The sequence below is a fragment of the Nerophis ophidion genome, linkage group LG23, assembly GCF_033978795.1.
Source record: "Nerophis ophidion isolate RoL-2023_Sa linkage group LG23, RoL_Noph_v1.0, whole genome shotgun sequence".
Lineage (NCBI taxonomy): Eukaryota > Metazoa > Chordata > Actinopteri > Syngnathiformes > Syngnathidae > Nerophis > Nerophis ophidion.
In genome coordinates, this window is record NC_084633.1 from 5,326,241 (window position 1) to 5,344,622 (window position 18,382).

The 18,382-nt window shown below is 43.2% G+C and overlaps 1 protein-coding gene and 1 long non-coding RNA gene across 2 annotated transcripts in view; both read right to left on the reverse strand.

Moving 5' to 3' along the window:
• The window catches only part of LOC133541842 (calcium-binding protein 5-like), a 76,701-nt gene extending 76,038 nt beyond the window's left edge, over window positions 1-663 (reverse strand). The window contains exon 1 of the transcript XR_009803986.1: window positions 516-663. The gene's annotated coding sequence lies outside the window, so the exon portion shown is untranslated. The remainder of the gene's footprint in view (window positions 1-515) is intronic.
• A 1,953-nt stretch (window positions 664-2,616) lies between these two features.
• Window positions 2,617-6,674, reverse strand: LOC133541850 (uncharacterized). Its single transcript, XR_009803987.1, has 3 exons — window positions 2,896-6,674; window positions 2,796-2,823; window positions 2,617-2,709 (listed from the first exon to the last, which is right to left on the reverse strand). It is a non-coding gene; the product is annotated as an uncharacterized LOC133541850 (long non-coding RNA).
• Window positions 6,675-18,382: the final 11,708 nt, after the last annotated feature.

The window sequence follows — 18,382 nt, forward strand, 5'->3', positions numbered from 1 at the left end:
GAAAACAAAAATAATACAACTTGTAAAATAGTAAAAACCATGTGTAGAGATAAAGAATAAAATACAAGTAAGACATATGAAGGTTAATAGAAAAAATATACATACAAACACAGTAAATAAATATAAAAAAATTTAATATTGCATAACTATTAAGATAAAAAGTAAATTACAAATGACTTCAATAAAATAATTATTATATTGAAACTTTTATTAGTAGACTGCACAGTACAGTACATATTCCATACAATTTACCCGAATAACTTTTTCAACTTGTTTAAGTCGGGGTCCACGTAAATCAATTCATGGTGACAATAGATTAGCACCAATATTAGCCAAAGTGTTGTTGGCATTATTTACCTTTAACCCGGAAACGAAAGTCCTGGTTGGTGCATTGATCGCCGCAACATAATAAAACAAATTACATAAATAAAACATGGAGATTATGCTTCTTTTAGGTTTTAAAAATTATGTAGCGAGAGACGACCGTATTTCTCGTGTTGCTGTTTGTTTCTCACCCTCAAAGTCGACAGTTCCATCCCCATTGCGGTCAGCTTCCCTCACCACCGCGTCAATTTCCTTCTTGCTGGTTTGCACGCCCAGCAACTTCACCATGGCGTGCCTCAGCTCATCGGAAGTGATGCAGCCATCGCCGTCAACGTCAAACTGCGAGACAGAAACCTACAGTTATTACAAAATCTCTGCCGCACAGGTGCTTTTGACGACGAGAGAGCGAGTGACCGCATCGCAACAATTTTTTAAAGTCACTGCATTGGTTCCCAGTCCGTTTCAGGGTGGCTTTTAATGTTCTGTTTAGTGTTTAAATGTCTTAATGGCGTGTCTTCGTATCTGACCCAGCTGTTAACATCCTGAGGACCTTTTATTTTGATCAACTACCAGAACAAAGACTCATCTGCGGAACACACTGCTGGAGAGCTTCAGGACCGGGGCCAGGTAAATTGGGGCCCTAACAGGGGCGGTTCTAGGCACGCTTATATGAGGGGGCAGTCAGAAATGTGAAGGGGGCATCATGTGTACACATCATGCTCCAGGACTTTTTTTCTGTGCTTATTGTAACGATGCTTTCTTCATTGAAATGGGTCTTTAGCTATGTGTCCAACCCTAGCCTGGAGTAGTGGATTGCACTTTGTCAGGCCTCTACCTTCAGACCTGTCCAACTTGGGTGTCCCACCTGAAGACTAAGCTCCTGCTGGTATAGCTCTTACGGTCACTGAGGCACGCAAACCCCCTGACCACAATAAGGTGGCAATCCCTCAGGGGGGGAAACATTAACAGCCATATTTCCGACAGGGGAAACAGAAGCAGGCGTTTCGCACCACAGAATACTCTAGACATGGTCGTGTGCGGTACCAGGCAGGATTGAATGATCTTAATGTTGTACCAAATGCACGCTTTGGGTAGCCACCCAGTATTGGCTGAGATGGTGCATTGCCATTTAAGTCACTGGGTAGCTGAGCAGGCTGTCATGATAAATGTTTGGGATGGATAAGCTACCAGCTAGTATTTAAAAAAAACACAGAAAAAAATGTGAAAGATATTACATTTGCTCGTTAAACTCCATTTAACACCTCTATTGCAAATAACCAATCCCCGATTAGATTTGGATCAAACAGCTGTGGCTGTAGACAACATCCTGGTGTAGTTTTTATATTACCACTACGGGATGGAAATACAGTAGCTGCATTAAAAGTATGATGACTGTTCAACATCCAGCGGCTTTATTTACCTCTTCATGACCTTTAAAACTGTTACATTTGCCGAACTTTTGTTCACAATCAACTCATCAGCGCTGTTAATGCTAGCCAATAAAACATTGGTTCTGTTGTTGCTGCTGTAAAATATGAAAATGTGGTCAAGGCCTTCACTTTCCCTTGCACTCCAAATGTAATATTTGGGTGAAAATAATACATGGAGTTAACACCCTCTCTTCACTTGTTGCCTGCTTCCAAAAGCCAATTACAGCATTTATGTTGGGTACTCTTGTTATGTCAGTTGGTGGCAACATACAGAAGAAGAAGAAAAAAAAAATCACAATATAAGCTTTTCTTAATCACGTTACTTCTGTATATTATGAACAGTTAAGAACTTCAAAAATATTATTGTATTTTAGTATATGATCGAAAAATATAAAATAGGTCAACCATAAAACCTTAATCTTTGTTTATGCCTGACAATATTAAATCAATTATAAAGTATGTATTCCTTTATACCGACAATTTTCAGCACTGTTTCACATAAAAGTATTGTCTCACTCCGACAAAAAGCGATTTATAATCTAATCTTTTTTTTTTGTGCGTAACGGATGAGCGATCATATGCAAACGAGAGCATCAAAGCGTGTAAAACACACTTCCTGCAAACATCACTTTACATAAACTTAGTTTGAGTCATGCATCCATTTTTAGTTATATGTCATCAGAAAAAAACTAAGTTTTTTCCTACGGCACCCATAAAACATAAGTAAATATTCCAACATTTAACAAAATAATACACAAGTAATGATATCAGAAATTGCATTAGATGTATTACTCCAGTCGACATTACTTACAGTTCATGTTGATGTTTTGGCTGAGTTGTATCAGTTCCATTTCGGTTGGCATGTAACCCATGGTCCTCATCATGTTACCCAAGTCTTTACAGGTTATGAAGCCATCTTTGTCTTTATCAAACTCCACAAATGCCTCACGTAACTCTAGAGGGCATGCAGACATGAGGCCAGAGTATAAAAACTGCCCATTTTTGTAAATCATGGGAGACAGCAAATGAAAAATGGATTACCTTCTACCTCCTCGTGGGTGAGGGTTCTCTGCAAAACATTAAAGGTGGATGTTGAAAATGAAAAGCAAGGTTTAAGGCGTTTTCATAGTAAACAACTTACAGTAGGGCTACTTAACTAGTGGCCCGGGAAAAACCATAAACGATACCGACCCCCCGAATTCAGGTAAAAACTTAGTAGACAAACATTTTTGCAGAAAACTTCTAACACTTGAGTGGTCCTCGTCACGGCGGGGTCGCATTTTACTGCATGGATTGTTCCCCCAGGATGCAGAGGGAACTCTGCAGGCAAGGTGCAGGTAAGAAAATGATTTATCGTCCATAAGTCATGCAACGTACCAACAAAGAAAACAAACATGGCGATAGCACGGGAAGCTAAGGAAAAAGGTCAGCGCGAAAGCTTAGCATATAATAGGAATCAAAAAAAGTAGCCGTTGTAACTGTTGTGTGGAAGCAAAGAAGAATACCAGACTGAGTGTGGCGAAAAGCATGGAATAAGTAGCTCTCTGATTAGTGCCCAGGAACAGGTGAGCATCCCGAACACAAATCAGAGGCAGGTGGAAACAATCTGCAGTCATGGCAACCCAGGGGTGCTCAAAACAGAAACTGAGGGAGTCAAAAACTAAACAAATATGATCTGGGCAGCGGATCATGACAGTCCTGTTGTATAGACGAACTTGGGCCACTGTAAACACTTTGGCAGATCCTTGCATTAGCATTTTAACCTTGCGAGCATACTTAGAACACCGGTGTCCAAACTTGTGATTTACATAACTGAGGCGTTCCTCAAAGCACCCATTTAAGTCCTTTCCTTTCTATCGTAATGTGATTTATGTAACTAAGGTTATGCTTGTTTACATCAGATGTAGTCAGTCATTTTTTCAACTGCTTTTGTAGTGTTCCTCAAGGTTCAATTTTAGGTCCTCTCTTTTTCGTCATTTGGGCTATTCAACTGAGTTGAGTTCACAAAATTTGTGAGAGACTCACATTTTTGCAGCCGAGTGTTAAAAAACACTAGAGCATGGCTGTAACTACCATTGAGGACACTGAGGTCATGTCCTCTGTATTTGTTCTAAGTGACAAAACTGTACATCACCATATGGTACATCATTCTCTCTCACTATACAATCTGTGGTCATTCACAGCCTGCTACAACTCCAGACACCGTGATGTAATAAAGTCCATGTGGAAAGGCGGAGCCGACGGGCCGGGGCGCGCTAGAGCCCTGCCCAAGATGGCGGCAAGGAGGCGGAGAATGCGGCCGAGCGGAGAGGCGGGGCGTGCCAGGAGAGAGACCGCCGCAATCTAATTCAGGTGCCTGGATCGCGCACCGGCAAACAATTATTTCTCCTTATGATGTATAAAAGGGGAGAAGGAGGCGAGATCAAGAAAGGAGTTGGAGAGCCGGCAACAGCGACCAAGAAGCAAGAGAGAGCAAGACACGAGAGACGGAGATGCGGCCGACTAAAGAGCGGACCGGAGAGCGAGACACAGACGAGAGAGCAGTGGGAGCGACGACGGCGCAAAAGACTGCCTTTATTGAAAAATAAAAGAGTCAAACCTGCTAGAGAGATGTTCTTCCTGGGTGGTCAGTGGAACCCGAGCGACAACAGGGTCGTTCACAGTCCACTTTTACTTTAAACTAAGGTTTTCCCCGATACCAATATTTTGGGAGCATTGTTGGCTTTATTTTAACAAAAAATATTTGAATACATTAAACATATTTTTCTTATTGCAGGTTTGTCCTTAAATAAAATAGTGAACATACAAGACAACTTGTCTTTTAGTAGTAAGCAAACAACGGCTCCTAATTTAGCTGCTGACATATGCAGTAACATATTGTGTCATTTTCCATTCTATTATATTGTCAAAATGATTAAAGAAACGCGGCAGAAAATTAATTATTAATATGCTTGTTCATTTACTCTTAACATCTGCCTACTTTCTCTTTAACATGTTCTATCTACACTCTTGCTAAAATGTAGTCACTTATTCTTCTGTTGTTTGGATGCTTTACATTAGTTTTGGATGATACCACAAATTTAGGTATTGATCCGATACCAAGTAGTTACAGGATCATACATTGGTCATAAAGTCCTCATGTGTCCAGGGACATATTTCCTGAGTTTATAAAGAGAAAACACATTTTTGAAAAACGAAAAAAGATTTTGTGATGCTGAAAAATAGACGTAATCTTAGTAGTATCGACTGGATACGCTCCTGTACTTGCTATCATTACAGTGGATGTCACGTTTAGATCCACCAATGGCGTTTGTTTACGTTTTGACGCCTGTGAGCTACGGTGTGTAGTGAAGCATGTTTAGCTATTCCTCGTCCTGCAGGGATGATACTTGTAAGAAACTTGCTTTAATTGTAGCCATGGAGGCAAGAATTGGTTGGGGGACCGGTACTTTTCAGAGGCGGTATAGTACCGAATATGATTCATTAGTATTGCGGTACTATACCAATACCGGTATACCGTACAACCCTACTTTAAACATTATCCAATCCAAAATGTGCTGTCAACATAAATTATACCAGCTCAGTGGCCTTGCAGTTAGAGTGTCCGCCCTGAGACTGGGAGGTTGTGAGTTCAAACCCCGGCAGTTATACCAAAGACTACAAAAATGGGACCCGTTGCCTCTCTGCTTGGCACTCAGCTACAAGTGTTGGAATTGGGGTTTAAATCACCAAAATGATTCCCGAGCGCGGCGCACGCTGCTGCTCATTGCTCCACTTACCTCCCAGGGGGTGAACATGGAGATGGGTCAAATGTAGATTTCACCACACCTCGTGCGTGTGATAACCATTGGAACTTTAGCTTATATCGTTGTCTTGTCAGGTGCCGCCCCGCATGGCTTTGTTAGCCGTGGGGGGCCCGTTTTTTTTGAGAAGAAACACACTTCAAATGTAAATTATTGAATGACAAGGCGCTTCACATTAAATTATACCCTGAAGCACTGTCACTGATTAGAACATGAAGACAAATTTTGCCTCATAACTCTTGGTGGCACGTGTCATTAGGACTAAAGCTACAGAGTAGAGACCTTGTGTTCAATTCCATGTCAAGGTATAAATGATGTTAAGTTTTCGAATTGATATTTTAATGATGTTTGAACTGTTTATTACATTAAATGACAGCTTAGGAATTAAAAAAAGTGGATTGTTAATTGTGTTGCTCAAGGTAATATTGTTTATATGCTGCTGTATACCCATGATTTCAGCCTTTCAAAAGCTCCTCTTGGACCACCACATTTTTGACCTCAGAATTTGTCAAATCCTGGTTACGGCCCTGCACTAGACTAGTGATTGTCAAACTTTTTTCATTGAGTACCACCCCAGAAAAAACTTGACTCTGCAAGTACCACCATGACGATCAACACTGAACTACAGTAGCGTAGTAGACCTACGTATTCATTAAAAACAATACAGAGGCTTTTTTTAACAGGTATTTTTGGTCACTGTAACATTACACAGTTTGAACAGTAACACTGTTTAAAAATAAAAACAAAAAACACTGCACTTCAATCCAGTGTTTCTTTGGCGCACCACTGATGGAGCCCGTGTACCACTACTGGAACATGTACCACAGTGCACGAGAGTGCTGTCGGAAATGATCTTTGACTAGCTTTTTTGTGGTAGTTCTTTAAAAACAGCAGAGCACTCGTGTAACTCTGACAAACTAAATAGACCAAAATGTCTACTGTAGAGGATGTTAGTTCTCTGGAAAATACAAAATAAGAATAATACTGGATGGGCGGGTTCGGCTTTCTGGAAATGTGGCCCCAAAATCAATCTAGTTTGTCTATTCCTGCTGTACAGTATGTACCAACATATTATTTCTGGACACTTCTTGGTAAATGTTATATAAAACAGTACTGTATTGACATTTTGTTAAAAAAAAAAAAAAAAAATATATATATATATATATATATATATATATCTGCTGTATGATTAATAACAACGTATAACAACTCCTTATATCTGCGAGCTAACGTCAATAATAGAATCCACTATCATTTTTCTGTTCAACACTTCTGGATAATTTCAAAATTAGAAAAATAAATAACAAATACAAACAAACAAAAAATATATATATATACACACACATATAAGTATACATATACACACAAGCATGTATATACATATATGTTTCATAAATTAGATTTTTTTTTTTTATCATGCCCCCATTTTCATATGCAAGTCTACCATTTGACTAATGTCAATACAGGTGAACAAGTAAATTGTACAGTAAGCCTACAGTATAAAAAAATTAGGGGTAACGGTGTCTGCATAAGATTACAACATACAAGTCATTTTTTAATGTAATGTATGTGCATACCTAAAATAGCAATCCCAATTAACATTTAATAATATCAATATTGCACAAATTTAGCCATAAACACAACCCCACATTTCTGGCAAAAATGTATTAATTTGATCTTTCAGCTTGTCTCTTTGAATATTTTGCTTGGAATTCTTTGAAATATAACTTACTTGTCTCCTCGACGCCCCTTTGAGGAAGATGCAGGCTTGTTTCTGGCTCATGTCTGCTTTTATAAAGAAAATATTATTTAAAAAAGCAAGTATTTTATGTATGTATGTCTTTATTGAGTGTGCGTATGTTGAGTGTCAAATGTGATCACTTGCTGATGTGTGTATGTCAGAGAGGAGGGATGAAGTCTCTGGTGGATTATCTCTGCAGCTTTGGTCTGGAAAATAAACATGGGCTTAATGATGTACATATACACATTTGCAATGTTGTGTGTATGGTGCACATTCAGACAGGGACTTCATTTGACATAAATCCAAGGAAAATGGGAATGGGATTGAACAACTTACATTGAAAATTGATTTTTGTTGTTGAAAGTTAAAGAAGCTGTTTGCAGCTTGCTCAAAGTTCAATTTTGTTAGGCCTAAAACGAGAACCAGAACAGAACATATGTATTTTTCAATATTTTTCATAAGTACTTATTACATTGAATAAAAAGAAATGCGTGTTGGCCTGAGAAAATTGTCTGCTGTTCAGGCTTGTTACTCAAGAGACACAACTACTGCGATGAGGTGGCGACTTGTCCAGGGTGTACGCCGCCTTCCGCCTAATTGTAGCTGGGATAGGCACCAGCTACTTCTAAATCACTAATCCTGGTCTCCATGGCGACAAATAAAGTATGTTTCTTACAAGTATCATATATGTTTAATCTACCCGTAGATTGTTTGTTAAAATAAAGCAAATAATATATATATTTTTTCTAATGCCATGATTTTACGGTCCAGGGCACAGATAATCCTCCATGCGGCCCCTGAGCTCAAATGAGTTGGACACCCCTGCATAAATGCATTAACATTGACATCTCTAAATATGACGCTTTTTCTAGACGTATTTTATTTGGAGCTTCACCCCCATTAATATTTTTCCAACACAGAAGGTGATCAGAACGCCATTTGTTTACACCCGAATGGAATGCTTACGTGGGGGATTCGAACTATGCTAACAAGTGGAAATTGCTGTTTTGCATAGAAACAGTTTTTTTCAGTTGATGGAGCGAAACTATCCTTGGTCAGGCACGCCCTTGTCGTTTTGAGTATAAATATTTGGGGTTTTGGCACTAGACTGGACTAGATCTGACCAAACTAAGTCTATGTGTGATGGACCCGAGTGGTAAAAATATTAAAATCTAATACAGTTGTTGCTTAAAACCAATAAAAATTGTTAATATAAATATTAAGAACCCAATGTAATGAGAGCAGCTGTCCAAAATAAGGAAAGATGATTAACAGGTTCACAATTTATTAAAATACAATAAAAACAGTCACGTTGTTGATGCGGGCTTCACCGTGGAAGAGGGGTTAGTGCGTCTGCCTCACAATACGAAGGTCCTGCAGTCCTGGGTTCAAATCCAGGCTCGGGATCTTTCTGTGTGGAGTTTGCATGTTCTCCCCGTGAATGCGTGGGTTCCCTCCGGGTACTCCGGCTTCCTCCCACCTCCAAAGACATGCACCTGGGGATAGGTTGATTGGCAACACTAAATTGACCCTAGTGTGTGAATGTGAGTGTGAATGTTGTCTATTTGTGTTGGCCCTGCGATGAGGTGGCGACTTGTCCAGGGTGTACCCCGCCTTCCGCCCGATTGTAGCTGAGATAGGCGCCAGCACCCCCCGCGACCCCAAAAGGGAATAAGCGGTAGGAAATGGATGGATGGACGTTGTTGATGCTAAAATACCAGAGGTTGTTTTTTTTGTTTTTTTCAAGATGGCGCTGCTGTAGTGGCTGCTGTAGGCAGGAGCTCTGTGCTCTTGTAATAATAATAATAATGGATTAGATTTATATCGCGCTTTCCTATTTTTAGATACTCAAAGCGCTCACAGAGCAGTGGGAACCCATCATTCATTCACACCTGGTGGTGGTAAGCTACATTTGTAGCCACAGCTGCCCTGGGGTAGACTGACGGAAGCGTGGCTGCCAGTTTGCGCCTACGGCCCCTCCGACCACCACCAAACATTCATTCATTCACCGGTGTGAGCGGCACCGGGGGCAAGGGTGAAGTGTCCTGCCCAAGGACACAACGGCAGCGATTTTGGATGTTAATAGGTGGGAAGCGAACCTGCAACCCTCAGGTTTCTGGCACGTCCCCTCTACCCACTACGCCATGCCGCCCCTTGTGTCATCCTTTTGTGTTTCCCTCTTGTTTTCATGTGTTATTATAATTTTTTTCATTTTGGTCCAGGACCCTTTGGGACTGTGTGACAAGGGGTGGCACTTTTGTGACCTCTGTGGTGCGTTTTTTGTGGACTTCTGGATCTACCTCCCGGGAGCCTTTTGGCCATGGAGACCAGCTGCTGGGTCTCTGCTACACCAGAGTCTGTTTGGAGGGACTGGAGGAGATGCGGATGAGGGGACAGGGCTGCGGAGCTAGCACTGAGCGCTGGGACAGAGAGGTTTCGCGGTGTCTCGACTGGGTGAGCAGGTGTCGGACACCTCAGTCACCTTGGACGTATTCTCGCTCATCCATGCGGACTGGACATTGGCCGAGAGTGGAGTCGGCTGTCTTGGTTGCTTTGTTGGGTCTGCTTCTGTCTCTGGCCATGCTCCCTCCTCCCCAGCGGACAATGGCGTGGAACACCGCAGAGGCCACCACAGTGTATATGGTTATTTTACTTTTTATTCATAGCTGTATGTAGAAGTGTCTGGTTGTATCTGCTGCTTTAATGTCTTTAATGTCCTCTGTGTTCTTTGATGTTTGATGTTTCCCTCTTACACACATGGAAGAGGGATGTGTACTATGGCTATGAGTTGTTTTTTTTCTCCCTTGGCCTCAGTCTGCACCCCCACTCCAGGGCCCAGGCTAAGACCGATTTTTTTTAATTTTATTTTAATCTTCTATTCTTTTCTCCCATGCCCCCACCCCTTGTTTACCTGCATGTCATCTTTTTTGTAAGGGGCGCTGGAAGCCAGCAGACCCGTCAGCGATCCTGTTCTGTCTCCCTGTAATGTTTGCCTGATCTTGAATGGGATTGTGCTGAAAATTGTAATTTTCCTGAAGGAACTCTCCTGACGGAATAAATAAAGTACTATCTAATCTAAAAAAGGTGACGGGCGAGGGGCCAACAGGCGTGTGGGTATCTTGGCTCCGCCCCCTTCCATGGCATCCTCCTGCACAAAAAATTAAAAAGGGAGGCAGGCCACGGAGATAAAATCAACAAAAACCACGGAGACACTGTCCGGGCTGACCTCACATTTACTGTAGTTCCCCGTCCAAGTGTTGGGGCACGCCCACTCTCCTCGCCAGTCTCCGGTCACTCACGGGACCCACATGGCCGTACCCGTCCCGTCCCGCTCCGCCTCCTGGTCGCTCCGGGGGTCTCCGCAGGTCTCTGGGTCCAAATCGCCCCCCCTGTCCACAGAACCACACAGCCAGCGTACGACGCACGAGCCTGCATGCCCACAGCCTAAGGCAGTTGGGTGTCCCCACAGATCCACAACAGTATGGCACTTACTTGGGCGGCAGAGTTTCCTCTGCCCCTGCCTGCTGTGGACGTCTTGGGGTTCTTTCCGGTAGCCTGCGGGGTCTACTGCGTGGTCCGGGGGTTCCTTCCCAGCCTACATGCGTTCACTCGGTCGCCCTTGGCAAAGCCTGTTGATTCCTCTCCGTTCTGGCCAGAACCTGCCGTCCTCTCTCTCCTGTCGTCCAAGCCTGTCGATCCTTCCTGCTGTCGATCCTTCCTGCTTGTCTCGCCCCTGCCTCTGTCACTCCTTCTCTTGTTGCTCCTTTTAAATGTGCAGTCCTAATGCTCCTCAGGTGCGTCCAATTTCCCGTGCCGTTTGATTGGGCACTTTGGTTGTTAGGGGCAACCAGCTAAAAGGGGCAATGTCTTAAAATACCAGCAAAGTCCACAAGAAGTAAAAACATGCAATTAAACAAGACAAATTCTAAAATGTACAAACATGCAATTAAAAATTCAATCAACTTCTAAAATATAAAAGCATGCAATTTAAAATCCACAGCAATAAAACACTATAAAACTTGCATGGCAATGAAACAAACAAAAAATAAAATCCCCTACTTGTGTCCCATCACATATGTGCATGAACTGATGAAGCCTACTTGGATGAGAGGAGAAAAGTCTTCTCAGACAAACCAAACAGTCCAGTTGCAATCGATTGAACAACCTGAGATACAAAATACATGGTAAACAGGGCCATCCATCCATCCATCCATCCATCCATCTTCTTCCGCTTATCCGAGGTCGGGTCGCGGGGGCAGCAGCCTAAGCAGGGAAGCCCAGACTTCCCTCTCCCCAGCCACTTCTTCTAGCTCTTCCCGGGGGATCCCGAGGCGTTCCCAGGCCAGCCGGGAGACATAGTCTTCCCAACGTGTCCTGGGTCTTCCCCGTGGCCTCCTACCGGTTGGACGTGCCCTAAACACCTCCCTCGGGAGGCGTTCGGGTGGCATCCTGACCAGATGCCCGAACCACCTCATCTGGCTCCTCTCGATGTGAAGGAGCAGCGGCTTTACTTTGAGTTCCTCCCGGATGACAGAGCTTCTCACCCTATCTCTAAGGGAGAGCCCCGCCACACGGCGGAGGAAACTCATTTCGGCCGCTTGTACCCGTGATCTTATCCTTTCGGTCATGACCCAAAGCTCATGACCATAGGTGAGGATGGGAACGTAGATCGACCGGTAAATTGAGAGCTTTGCCTTCCGGCTCAGCTGCTTCTTCACCACAACAGATCGGTACAACGTCCGCATTACTGAAGACGCCGCACCGATCCGCCTGTCGATCTCACGATCCACTCTTCCCCCACTCGTGAACAAGACTCCTAGGTACTTGAACTCCTCCACTTGGGGCAGGGTTTCCTCCCCAACCCGGAGATGGCACTCCACCCTTTTCCGGGAGAGAACCATGGACTCGGATTTGGAGGTGCTGATTCTCATTCCGGCCGCTTCACACTCGGCTGCGAACCGATCCAGTGAGAGCTGAAGATCCCGGCCAGATGAAGCCAACAGGACCACATCGTCTGCAAAAAGCAGAGACCTAATCCCGCGGCCACCAAACCGGAACCCCTCAATGCCTTGACTGCGCCTAGAAATTCTGTCCATAAAAGTTATGAACAGAATCGGTGACAAAGGGCAACCTTGGCGGAGTCCAACCCTCACTGGAAACGTGTCCGACTTACTGCCAGCAATGCGGACCAAGCTCTGACACTGATCGTGCAGGGATCGGACTGCCATAATAAGACAGTCCGATACCCCATACTCTCTGAGCACTCCCCACAGGACTTCCCGAGGGACACGGTCGAATGCCTTCTCCAAGTCCACAAAGCACATGTAGACTGGTTGGGCAAACTCCCATGCACCCTCAAGAACCCTGCCGAGAGTATGGAGCTGGTCCACAGTTCCACGACCAGGACGAAAACCACACTGTTCCTCCTGAATCCGAGGTTCAACTATCCGGCGTAGCCTCCTCTCCAGTACACCTGAATAAACCTTACCGGGAAGGCTGAGGAGTGTGATCCCACGATAGTTGGAACACACCCTCCGGTCCCCCTTCTTAAAGAGAGGGACCACCACCCCGGTCTGCCAATCCAGAGGTACCGCCCCCGATGTCCACGCGATGCTGCAGAGTCTTGTCAACCAAGACAGCCCCACAGCATCCAGAGTCTTAAGGAACTCCGGGCGGATCTCATCCACCCCTGGGGCCTTCCCACCGAGGAGCTTTTTAACTACCTCAGCAACCTCAGCCCCAGAAATAGGAGAGTCCACCACAGATTCCCCAGGCACTGCTTCCTCATAGGAAGACGTGTTGGTGGGATTGAGGAGGTCTTCAAAGTATTCCTTCCACCTATCCACAACATCCGCAGTTGAGGTCAGCAGAACACCATCCGCACCATACACGGTGTTGACAGTGCACTGCTTCCCCTTCCTGAGGCGGCGGATGGTGGTCCAGAATCGCTTTGAAGCCATCCGGAAGTCATTTTCCATGGCTTCCCCAAACTCTTCCCATGTCCGAGTTTTTGCCTCTGTGACCGCCGAAGCTGCACACCGCTTGGCCTGTCGGTACCTGTCCACTGCCTCTGGAGTCCTATGAGCCAAAATAACCCGGTAGGACTCCTTCTTCAGCTTGACGGCATCCCTCACCGCTGGTGTCCACCAGCGGGTTCTAGGATTACCGCCACGACAAGCACCAACTACCTTGCGGCCACAGCTTCGATCAGCCGCCTCGACAATAGAGGTGCGGAACATGGTCCACTCGGACTCAACGTCCAGCACCTCCCTCGTGACATGTTCAAAGTTCCTCCGGAGGTGGGAATTGAAACTTTCTCTGACAGGAGACTCTGCCAGACGTTCCCAGCAGATCCTCACAATGCGTTTGGGCCTGCCAGGTCTGTCCGGCATCCTCCCCCACCATCGCAGCCAACTCACCACCAGGTGGTGATCGGTAGAAAGCTCCGCCCCTCTCTTTACCCGAGTGTCCAAAACATGAGGCCGCAAATCCGATGACACAACAACAAAGTCGATCATGGAACTGCGGTCTAGGGTGTCCTGGTGCCAAGTGCACATATGGACACCCTTATGTTTGAACATGGTGTTTGTTATGGACAAACTGTGACGAGCACAGAAGTCCAATAACAAAACACCACTCGGGTTCAGATCCGGGCGGCCATTCTTCCCAATCACGCCTCTCCAGGTTTCACTGTCGTTACCAACATGAGCGTTGAAGTCCCCCAGTAGGACAAGGGAATCACCCGGGGGAGCACTTTCCAGTACTCCCTCGAGTGTACCCAAAAAGGGTGGGTACTCTGAACTGTTGTTTGGTGCGTAAGCACAAACAACAGTCAGGACCCGTCCCCCCACCCGAAGGCGGAGGGAGGCTACCCTTTCGTCCACTGGGTTGAACTCCAACGTGCAGGCTTTAAGCCGGGGGGCAACCAGAATTGCCACCCCAGCCCGTCGCCTCTCACTGCCGGCCACGCCAGAGTGAAAGAGAGTCCAGCCCCTTTCAAGAGAAGTGGTTCCAGAGCCCTTGCTGTGCGTCGAAGTGAGTCCGACTACATCCAGCCGGAATTTCTCTACTTCGCGCACTAGCTCAGGCTCCTTTCCCCCCAGTGAGGTGACGTTCCACGTCCCAAGAGCGAGCTTATGTAGCCGAGGATCGGACCGCCAAGTGCCCTGCCTTCGGCCGCCGCCCAGCTCACATTGCACCCGACCTCTATGCCCCCTGCTATGGGTGGTGAGCCCATTGGAGGGGGGACCCACGTTGCCTCTTCGGGCTGTGCCCGGCCGGGCCCCATGGGTACAGGCCCGGCCACCAGGCGCTCGCCATCGTGCCCCACCTCCGGGCCTGGCTCCAGAGGGGGGCCCCGGTGACCCGCGTCCGGGCGAGGGAAATCTGGGTCCTTTGTTTTTACTTTTCATAGAGGTTTTCGAGCTGCTCTTTGTCTGGTCCCTCACCTAGGACCAGTTTGCCTTGGGAGACCCTACCAGGGGGCATAAAGCCCCCAGACAACATAGCTCCTAGGATCATTGGGACACGCAAACTCCTCTACCACGGTAAGGTGGCAGCTCAGAGAGGAGGTAAACAGGGCCTTGATTAAAAAATAAAGAAACATTCTGTATCAATTCAATCTTTGGCATTTTTTTGTTTTCTGCAGGACTCCCCCTATTGTTGAAAAATATGAATTTATTTGATATTATTTTAATTATTTATTTATTCAAGTGTTCTATCTAAAACACATCAAAGCAAGAATACATATTTGGTAGGTCCTGTATATTAGACTTATAAACTATGTTATACAAACTTCATGTGACCTTCCAATTAGCCCACGTACGGTACGCAGAGAGCTTCATGGAATGGGTCTCCATGGCCAAGTAGCTTCATCTAAGCCATAAATCACCAAGTCCAAAGCTAAGCATCGGATGCAGTGGTGTAAAGCACGTCACCACTGGACTCTAGAGCAGTGGAAACGTGTTCTTCGGAGTGAGGAATCACGCTTTTCCATCTGGCAATCTGATGGACCAGTCTGAGTTTGGAGGCTGCCAGGAGTACGCTTCATTTCGGACTGCATTGTGCCGAGTGTGAAATTTGGTAGAGGAAGAATTAAGGTGCGGGGTTGGTTTTTCAGGAGTTGGACTTAGCCCCTTAGTTCCAGTGAAAGGAACTTTGAATGCTCCAGGAAACCAAAACATTTCGGACAATTCCATGGGATGGCACTTCAAGTTCATATGTGAGTAATATAGTATGTGAGTCATCTAGTAATATAATGTACCTAAATACAATTGGTCTTTACTTAGTTGAGCCGTTGCTTTTTTATTTAAAAAAAAAATAAAAATGGTGATTTATTGATTCAAAACCATAAGAGGTGTGAATGTATGCATAAAAAATATGTGGCAAATAAAATCGGTTACAAAAAACACATGGAAAAATATAGATGCATTGTTTTTACATACAAGAATATTTGAATATATATATATATATATATATATGAATACAACTAAAGTATATATACATATATATTTTTTTGCCCTTTAAGTGAAGATATATGCAAAAAAAAAAAAAAACTAACAAAAAAAACTGTCGAACCCAAAAAAAAAAAGTTCTGCTCTGTTAAGCTCTTTCAGTTTCCAAACACATACTCTGGCTGCACCCCTGGGACACCACCTGCTGCTTTGAAACTGGACCCATAAAAACATATTCTCAATTCTCGCCCTGTTTTCCACACAAAAATAATTTGCGTGTTGAATAAATATTGTGAAAGTGTACTATAGATGTGCAAAAAGGTAGTAGGAATGTAAAATGAGCATCTCTTAGAAACAAGGTGACCATCTGTTGTTGGACCAACCATGCTTGACACCGCTGTTTTGCATTTGGACTGAGAGAGTTGAGCTGACTGACAGAAAAAAAAAAAAAAAAGATTCTCGGTTTTACTTTAGGTAAAACCAAGACTCACCTAACATTTGTGAGTGCAGAGGTCACCACATGAGGTTATTATTTTAGTTGTCGTTCCTGCATAAAATGTTTTCAATTGAACTAACTCCATAACGTCTTTATGGATCCCATGTTGGAACAGAAAAGGATATTCTGACGTCCCCACAAATTCGGAAACATTCAATTGTCTCAAAGAAGAAAATGCCGTCAGATACAATTTATCCTGAATTTAACGTAATCATCAATCAAGTACACAGTAATACATTATTGCTTAATTTATATCAGTTTATTTCTTCTGCATTTATCAATTATTATTTAATTTCAGCTGCAAGAGACATCTAACTCATTTTATGAGACTGAGCCACACAAAGTATTCACTTCAGAATCATGTTTTAGCCACATGTCAACATTTTTTAACTACTTTTACCTGAGATATAGTAGACCTTAAATCATATTATTTTAAAATTGCATGTACAAGTTGTATATTTTCAAAGTCTTGAGTCCCCCAGGAAATAGTTATTCCGCTTGCTTACAGGAAGTTGTTCGTTGTTTTGCCCAATGTGTTTTTTGGGCTGTCATTTTTGTGATTGTGTATCACAACAAGTTATGCAATAATGTAATAAATGTTCAACTCATTATGTCATAATGCCACATTTGTAGCTGAGATAAGCTCCAGCACCCCCCGTGACCCCGAAAGGGATAAGCGGTAGGAAATGGATGGATGGATAACGCATTTTGTAAAAAACCTTGAAGCATTTTGTAATATATTTGTTAAATATGGTATAAGTTATTACAAAATGATTCATGGTAGTCTGCATATTTACATTTTTATTGCAATACTTTAGACCAAAAATGCACAAAAAAATATGCTAAAAGTTTTGGAATGTGATTCTGGGAGTGAACGTTTTTCTTCTTTATTATACCGTTTTTTTATTAACAGTTTTTAGAGAGAATAAATATACATAAACACATTTTTTGGAAGTGTACACCATTTTTTTTTCACCCTAAGAGTGAAAGAGTTTTATTGTCATGAATATTTTTTTTTTTTACTCCTGTGGGAAATTTGAATGTCTTAAGCAATGGTTCTTAAACTTTTATTGTTTTCATTTTTTACCCAAGTTCCACCCCCGAAAAAACTTGGCTCTCCAAGTACCACCATTATGGCCAACAGTAAAATACAGTAGCGTAGTAGGCCTATATATACATTAAAAAACAACAAAGAGGTTTACTTTAACAAGTATATTTGCTTTTTTTGGCCATTGTAACATCAAGGACAGTTTGAACAGTAACACTGTTTGAATATAGGAAAATAAAACAAAACTATCTTTGTCCATCGATGTTAGATTGGGTGGCTGATACCCGAACATATGCAGGTCATCCAAGATAAGATAATTTATTATCTAAGACAGCACTTGTTTCAATATTTTTTTGTGTAGTGTATAAATACAGTATGTGCGGGGAAAAATGATGCTAATAGTGCTGAAATGTGATCTTAAGAGTGAAATTGTTAAATTTTTTAATTTAAATTGTTTTTTTCAATTCTATCATTCGACTTGAAAAAGAAAAAAACAAAAACAAATCTTAGTTGAACCTGAGAAAAACTTAGAAGAAATACATCCATCCATTTTTTTTCTACTGCTTTTCCCTTTCAATTGTAATACTTTAAAAGAACAGAACAAAAACCAAACTCCACATGGAGAGATCCTGAGCCTGGGATTGAACCCAGGACTACTCAGGATCTTCGTATTGTGAGGCAGACGCACTAACCCCTCTACCACCGTGCTGCCCCAATAATAAGAATACATAAAATATATATAAGCTTGTGGGAGCAAACATACATTTTTGTTTTACCTTGGGAGTGAATACAGTCCCATTTTTTTTTTTATTCCTGTGGGGATATCTAATATCCTAAAATAATAAAAATATTGATAGTATTATTTTAATTCATAAGCACAAATCTAAGCAAAGTCACTGTATCAACAATGAAACTAGTGCAATAGCAGTTTCAATAAAAAAAGATAAATAGTAAACATGATTGTAAAATGTATTGCAGCTTACGTAATGAGCGGTCATCTTGCAGCACACCTGTAGTGCCACTGCATGCAAAGTGACCCCCCCACCATGCAGCGTGCTATAAAAGCTGCACACATTCCATCCCATCA